The sequence below is a fragment of the Poecilia latipinna genome, unplaced genomic scaffold (genome assembly GCF_001443285.1).
Source record: "Poecilia latipinna isolate Pla-1442-1.1 unplaced genomic scaffold, P_latipinna-1.0 Scaffold1844, whole genome shotgun sequence".
In the NCBI taxonomy this organism is placed as follows: Eukaryota; Metazoa; Chordata; class Actinopteri; order Cyprinodontiformes; family Poeciliidae; genus Poecilia; species Poecilia latipinna.
In genome coordinates, this window is record NW_015114460.1 from 86,005 (window position 1) to 94,462 (window position 8,458).

An 8,458-nucleotide genomic window follows, 5' to 3' on the forward strand; every position below is an offset into this window, starting at 1 on the left:
CACAGTTTCTATTTAAGCCAGTCAATGTGCTCTTTGGAAAACTTAAACCTCAAGTTGGATTTCCAACAATTAAGTTTTTCTGAGTCTTAAGCCAATCGCTTTGCTTCACATAGATGCTTCACAGCTAACATGTAGCTTTGTGGAGTAGCTCATTGGTTAAGTCTTTCCAGTTTTACTTATTCTTTAATCCATTTAAATGGTAGTTTACCTGTCTCTTCCAAATCTTTCTGGTTTCCATTCTAAAGCTACAGTATGTAACTTTCACAAAATTATGTTTTTACACTTTACACTGTTTGACAGTATGACACAGATAATCTGTGAAACGACCGAACTCCGCTGGTTATTGTCAATATAAGCAAAACCAAATCTACATTTTTCAATTTTTTTTGTGTGCAATAAATAGACAGATATTAGCACGGAGTCTTTACAAACTGAATGTACTCACCGTTAAAGGGCACAAAACTTTTCCTCCATCAGTTTGTCGTCAACAATAATAGCAAAAAATGTGGGGAATTAAATGATTATAATTCATTTTAAGGACAGTTTGTGAGAAGTCTTTATTTGCTTGCTTGTCTTTTTTTTCCCAGACAAGAGTGCAACACAGTGAACAAGAACCCCAGGAGAGGACAAGAGGATTGGGGGATGTTTGCTGTCAGACACATCTGTCTGCAGCGTGGGGAGGAGGGAGTGTGAGGCACCACCTGCTCGTGCCATTTCCCCACTTCTTGACTCCATGGAAATACGTTACAAATTCCTCACTTCTGGATCTGAGCATGCAAGGCCCATCTGAAAGTAGAGCCAAGAAATATGGACCAGGTAACTTTCCATCTTTGCTTTCTGCTTTCATAAATGTACATAAGACATGACAATAAATTCCCTCCCTTCCCCCCATTGCTGCAGACGCGCACACACACACATTGATGCACACACACACAGACACGGGTTGCTAGGCCCCCTGTTGCCTCATCTGTCAGCCCTTCAACCACACACACACACAAATGCAGGATCTCAGGGGAGAGGGTCTCAGATGCAGATCATCAGTATTATCAGGCGGCGGAGGGATTAGCATCCCCCTGCAGTGACCTACAGGTGTAGCCCTGGGTTAAAGCAGACAGTTATCTTTGCGAGCATCACTGGGTCCTGACCTCCGGCCCATCCAAAAGAACCTCACACACACACAAAAAAAAAAAAAAACAGATGAGGAGGAGTTTCACTGCACAACATAAGCAAACAAAAGAATCATCATTACGGAGAAAGTGCAGTTTTTACTATAAACCTTTATAATTCAGAATAAGAGGATTTGCCTGAAGGTCAGCCGATTTCCCCCCTTTTATACTTTCAGGTTGTAGACAGCCCAAGTGACAGGAGGTTTTCTTTTCTACGCAGCAATAATAGAGTTGCAAATGCTCCTGTAGACTCTTTCGTAAATTGTAAAGGCCATGTCAGCAAGTTCCCTTCAGAGGCAAAACTCTCTTTATATATATCCACAAAGTCCCGTTCTGTGCTTTGATGGCGCCTGAACTTCTTTTGACACTGCAGGAGAAATGCAGGGAACATCCTGGACCAGTCAAAAACTTCTGACTACCCTAAGATTAGGAACAGGTGATTGTATCATTCATCTTTGTTGTGTGGAAAAATTATAATCATGCATTAAAATTGTGATTTATTGTGATAAATAAAACCCTTGATTGATTTATGTCTGTAAACACTCAAAACCGACACTGTTAGGATTGCTGAGATGACTTTTCAAATACTTTTTTCCCCCCACCTGCACAGGGAAACCTAACAAACACACAGGAAACCCGCAGCTGAGACTAGAACAGGAAGCCTTCGTATTGTCACAATACGACAATTTTATAGCTGCAGTTGGAAAGCTGTCAGAAACACAGCTGACTGGATCCTGGTTAAATAAATAGATGGATCAACTAATTAACCAGCTGGTATCAAATCAACATGTTTGAGTTTCTCTGTGAAGAGAATTGCAAAAAGCTGAAATCCTTCACACAATAATTTGCTGAAAACTAGTATTCAATTTAGTGTTTTTTTTTAAATATGTTTTTGTTAGGTTACTTAATATTTTATTATTTTTATTTTGATGCATAAACTAACTGCAATAACAAATATGTGACATAGTTTTAGCAACAATAGGATTTTTTTTGACATAATAAAGCTGTAAAATCATGTTCTCTAGTTTAACTTTTTTTTTTTTTGCATAGGTTCAGTTAAAAATGATAATATGATAGCTCAAGGTGTGTGAAACCCATACAGCCTCATGCCTAAATTAATTAGATGATAGTTAGAAAAAATCCCCGAACGTGAGAATAAATGATTTTAGCAGTGTGATTTTTACGATTTACTTTTAAAGGCTTTGACCCCTTTCTTTCATTCCATCTTTTCCAGGTGCATTTTTCATTCCTTACCCACGTAATGCAATGCATGCTGGAGCCATCGCCTGAGAAGACATGATGGCGTGATGCACAGATGAAGTCAAAACAACGCGAAGATCGAGGCAGACAACCAAAAGGGCCTTTGGTGGTTGACGTTCGTGTTTTGTTTGCTGTAATATCATTTGAACCTGGCTTGTGTTGTTGCCTCCCGTCGGACTCCTCGCATTCTGTTGACATTTTGCTGTTGTTTGTACGCCGCAAAGTGGTCCATTTTCCACGCATCAAAAGTGCTTTAACACGCATGTGTCAGGATGTCTTTGGTGCTTACCTTCAACTCCTGTCAGGCAGCGAGAGCAGGGCCTGTGCTCAGGAGCAGAGGGGGGGAAAAAGGCTGCTTTGTGCCCGAAGCGGGGGGGGTTTTAGCGAAGGCGAGAGAACGCGGCTCAAAGGCTGTCAGCGCACACGCAAATACACATCAATATACATACTACAACGAGCGTTTTTTTGTTTTCCCCCTCAGCTGCACTCCCGGAAAGAAACAAGTGAAGTCCGCCTTGCGTGCGCACAAGCATGCTGTATGCTCATTACGTGCGTTCTGTGGCCTTGTTTGTCTGTCTTAAAGGCTGCAGGAGCGTGAGGGTGGTGAACAAAGTTCTGATGAAAGCATGGAAAGTCGGGACTCGGGTCCAGATAAAAGAAAAACAGCCCCCCACAGTAAAACGATGCGTCTGCAGCTGGAATTGAGTTACAAATTACATTTGTGTTTATGAAAGAACAGTTGTGAAAGGATCAGAAGGCAAATGCAATCTGCACTTTTTTTTTATCCTACCTGTAACATGATCAAGGACTTTTCAAATATAAGGAATCTTCTCACTTCAGGCCTTTAGGAGGGTTAGGGTAAATCTGTTGCAGGAAAGCTAACCTTCTGCCTTGGAAAAAGCCAATCACATTGTAAGATTTGTTTTGAAAATTAAGGACAAAGTTTAATTTTGTGTCATGGACAGTGAAAAGAAGAAATATTTATGATTGAGCTTATGGCTACGTTGATACAATTCCTCGAGTTAATCACATGACATGATTGCGGAAAACCCCTGAGGTAAAAACCTTCAGACTTGGAGGTTTGATTTACTCGTATAATCTTGGGATGTTCACTGACTCCATCTTGGCTTTGTGTAAAAACAAGCGAAGTTCAACACAGATTCTCCACTAATCCAATAATATTCCAGAGTTTGCAATAGATGATGGGATCAGATTGATTAGCTTCTGTAGTTTATCATTCACACTGTGACACTGACATTATAAAGCATCTGAATTAATAACACAGAAGTGTCTGCTGTTAAGTTATTGTGTTAATATACATGATATGCATGCAGTGCTGTGAAGAAATGTTGCTTCTGTTTTTGCTTTTTTCACATTTCAGTGTTTCAGATGATGAAAACAAAATGTAAAAAAAATATATATATATATATATATATATATATATATATATATATACCTACATTATATATATATATATATATATATATATATATATATATATATATATATATATATATATATATATAATGTAGGTATATTAGAAAAAAACAATATATTATGCATGTATACATTTCCTTTGATTCATTTTAGGATTTTAGCCATTAAGTAATTACAAGCAGACTATCATCATCCGAGCGCGGTATTACGTATCCAAACTTAAAGAGCGGTTTACTCTCCTCGTTCTACATAACATACGCCTTGTCTGAGGAATCCTGGATCTCAACTTTTCCTTTGCTGCAAATGACAGCAGTGTACCCCTGGTGTGTTGGAGGCTGCCAACCACTAAGCAGTCCTGGCATTCTTCAGACAGGCCAGACTTGTGGTTGTTGTTTTGCTCAGTCTTTGGCTGCAGGCTATATGCAGTATACAGACAGCTAGCCTGTTCCCACACAAGGGTTCAGTGCTAAAGGTGTTCAGTCCAATACTCAACTTTGGGTACTATTTGCAAGGAAAGATCAGGGGGGCAAACCTGAGCAGAAGAAGCAGAAAGGAGGAGCTGAGAAATAGAGATCCGTCTCAGATAAGTGTGCCAGAGTGATTAAGAGGAGCAGAAAAGAATTACAATTATGTGGAACATGTAGAAAAGAAGTAAACTTAAGAGGATTGTAGCTAAATATTTTTGTTGCTGTTTTGTTCCAACCATTTTCTTTCCTGTTAATCTTTCAGTCATTTGATTTGAGCTGTCCAAAATGTCTAACCACAAACTCATATTGTCTCAAGTCATTTTTCACAAAAAGGAGAATTCTGGGCTATGTTTGGGCTCCTCGGTGAGCCACGGGCCATTGTGACTCAACTTAACCATCCCTTGTCATGCTGTTTCAATTAGACATGACATAGAAGCTGGAGGACTGTCCACAATTCAGTGTTTTTTAGAAGCAGTGTACTGTTTCACTCCTTAAACACTATGTTTGGTCTTATTCTGGCATTCACACACAACCATGGAAAGATAAAATGTGAAAATGTCTCTTCACTCGACCCACTCAATGTGATACAGTAACGCGCTTTAGAAGAAAACGCCTCTTCAGCTATTTGTACGGAAGCTATAAATTAACTTATGGTGATCGGCTGATTATACTTTAGTCTTTTTATTTTCTGAATAACGAACGCACCACACATAAGAGCAAAAAGATTGTGTTGACAACGACAGTGTTTGGTGTGGAAGCTGCTACAGCAAGAAGAAGGCTCGGCTGTTTTCGGTATCGGTGAAATGCTGGAAAATGAAATCAGAGGGAAGGGAAAAGGTGCAAAAAGCTTGCAGAAAGAAAACTGTGTTTTTTTAGAGGCATGTTGGCCTTTTCTTCAGATTGCACCTTCAATATGTAGTGAGTTACGGATGAGAAAATGTTGATTTGTTGCACACGTTAGGGTGAAAGGAATACTTACTGATGCTTAAAGTGAAAATTGACTTTCATTATGATCCCAATAGAAACTATACAGGATTCTAAAGCCAGTTGAATTTGATTTCTGCTTTGGTTTAGACAATAATGGAGAAACTGTGTTTATCTGTGGAGCTGTGTCCTTATTTATTCAAAACCGAGACTACTTTGTGCTCTTTTTTAGTCGCAAAAAATAAGTAAAAAAAAGACTTAATACAAATGATTAAACAGAAGTTTTTTTTTTGTTTTTGTTTTTATCTCAAATATTAAGTTAGGATTTGAAAGGCTCTTTGTAGAAAAAAATTGAGAATTTTGAGATATAATGCTGTGCATTTTGAGGTCAAATGTTCCCAGTCTATATTCTGCATACATAAAACATGTCGAACACTTTTTGGAGTTGGATTTTATTCATAAATATAGCATCTATCCCATAATCTGTTTTAATATTGGTAGATTTTCAATGAGTCAGACCTGTAACATGAAGCTGCTTTTCAGAAGGCCAGTTTGTTATTTTACTATAAAACATTTTATTGTGAAGACAGAAACATTAAATTTTTTCCTTGGAAGTATGAAAAAATTTGTTTATTTGTAATTGCAGTGCTTTATGAAAAATCTAAATTGGCTGGAAATTTGTATCGACAAGTCAGAGCTCTGTTGTATTTTGGACAAGGAAAATCTCTGAGTGTTGCATTTCATCAGAAATACTCCACAGATATCCTTTCCACAAGAGTCAAATACTTATTTTAAAAAATAATCTCTCTGATTAGTTTGCGTAATAAAAGCCATTTTGTTCACTTCCTGTGTTTGTATGTCCTGCGGTGGTCCGACTCCCTCCTGGCCTGAGTGTTTGGTCATTTAGCTTAGACATACCAAAGTCTCTGCAGTCCTAACCTGTTCATATATGCACTTTTAATTGAGTGATAATGAAGTGAGCTTGTCCAAGATGAGGTTAACAGGAGTGTATTAATTTGAATAGGACCCTCTGGATTAGTCCTGGCTTGGTTCATGCAAGAATCAAGACCATTTGGTGTTTCGTAACGGACCACAGGTCAACATAAGGGTGATTAGCATGAGATTTAGACCCATAGTCTATGCGAGTCCTGAATCCAAAACAGTTTGTCCACCTTGACACGAACTTCGCCAGACAAACAAGAGAAGTTACTACTAATAACCACAGGGCAAATTAAAAATCTATATCACTGAATCCTGATGTAGATTTTTATCTTTCTTTTTATTTCTTCAGCCGTCTGTCCATCGCCCTTTCTGTCCCTACCCTCAGCCATTGTTGTTATCAAATGATACAGTTGCTCAAGCGCAGCATTTGAATCCTAAGGACCTCTGGGAGCGGATTTGTCTCCACCAAGCCCCTTCTAACGGGGATTAAGAGGATTAAAAACCATAAAATGACCCCAGCTCCAGGTCCCCAGAGCCGAGCCCTGCTCGCCTCAGACGAGCCCAGTCAGGAACGGAGCCCTGGCCGTAGGCCGTCTTTACCAATGGCCCCCTTAAAGCTCTCCGTTAGCATGACAAAGGAGCGCGCCCGTCCCGTGATCGGCCGAGGAGACGGCACAATGGAGTGGCCGCTTTCTCTCCAGCTAATTTTCATGGAGACAAACAGCATTACACTTGGCAGTGACATTGTTCTAAACTCCAACACGGAGCCCCTCTTTCTCTGCGGAGCTCAAGGTGTCAAATTAATTATTTAAATCTGATTTGGATTTCCAGCGAGGGATCCCTCCAAGGCCTTCCTTGCAGCCAGAAGGTCTGGGATCTGCATTCGTTTGGCTAATTAGACCTGAAACCGAGCTTTGATCTCAACCAAAATTGGGGGGGGAAAAAAAAAAAAAAAAAAAAAAAGTTAAACTTCCAGAATGCATTATTTGAGTCTAAACCTATTTCTTCTTTATACATCTTCCCAATTCATTTTCACCCCCTTTAAAATGCCATGAACACAAATGTGTATCTGTCACCCTTAGTGTTTGGAAGCGAATTAGAGAGTTCGTTCAGTCACTGCTTTCGGGGTTAAGGATTTTGCAGTTAACCAGCTTCATAAGGTCAATGATGAAGGTAATTGAAGGCCACTTTAATCCACTCAGGAGGCATGACAGAACCATTTACTCACATTGCCCCACGTAGACGGTACAGTTGGACTCACATGAAAGAAGAAAGTACATGGAAAGGTGGAGAGAACACGACAGCTCAGGCTGGGGTGGTCCTTCTCTCACAATCCCATTTAAACACACAAAAAAGAAGAAGTCTGAATGGAAAACGGTTAAATGTAACAAAGCTTGGAGCGTTTACACATCAATTCAGCACAGATTGCACAATAACAGCAGAAAGGAGCTACGAAGGCTGCTTGCTCTCTGAGCGGTTCAAGTTGAGATGAAGTCCTGCAGGCGGCGTCATTCAAGCTCAACTAACAATGAAGCCCAGCAGCGTGCACTGGAGCTGGCAGATGTAAAAATACATAACGGGGGTGTGCATCATGGCATCTCAGTTGCTGACTGGGTTCAAGTTCTATCAGATATGTTTAATAATATGAATGTGAGGACGGGTCACATGGGGAGTGGGTGTGAGAGACAGGACAGCCACTAAGACATGCATTAAACTCCCCGCCGTCGCTGTCAGAGATATATCTTCAGACAGCCCTCTCCACTGGATTCCGTGTCATTCCTCTTTGAACGGCCAAATTGACAAGTTTATGCATAATTGAGGTTTGTATTACGAGAAAGAGAATGAGGGGAACGTTTTTTTTTTTTTCCTTTCTCTCTTGTTGAAAGAAGGATGAGCAGAAGGCTAAAAGCAGGATTGGGGAAGGAGGAGAGGGGGGCGCGTTGAGGGGGTAACCTCTTTTCTGGTCCGGAGGATTGAGATGGAAGAAGGTGAACTGGGAGTTTCTCAAAGAAATGCAACTCTTAAAGCGTGGAGGTGGAGCCCAGGGTAGCAGGGCTTACCTACTAGATGAACTCTGTAGGATTATCTCACACTACCCAGATGGCTCACAGAACAAACCCAAATGGATCCAAATAAACTTTGGTTGTCTGTCTATGTTGATCATTAAAGCTGCAGTTTAAAACCTTTACAAATGTTTTTTTTTTTTTTTTTTTTTTTTTTAATTTTCAAAATTTAAAGCCTTTTTAATAATGGACGGATAAT

The 8,458-nt window shown here is 39.8% G+C and overlaps 1 long non-coding RNA gene across 1 annotated transcript in view; it reads right to left on the reverse strand.

Annotated features, from left to right (window-relative positions):
* Positions 1-531: 531 nt before the first annotated feature.
* Positions 532-8,458, reverse strand: part of LOC106934690 (uncharacterized) — a 78,460-nt gene continuing 70,533 nt past the window's right edge. The window contains exon 4 of the long non-coding RNA XR_001421746.1: positions 532-786. This is a non-coding gene — a long non-coding RNA (uncharacterized LOC106934690). The remainder of the gene's footprint in view (positions 787-8,458) is intronic.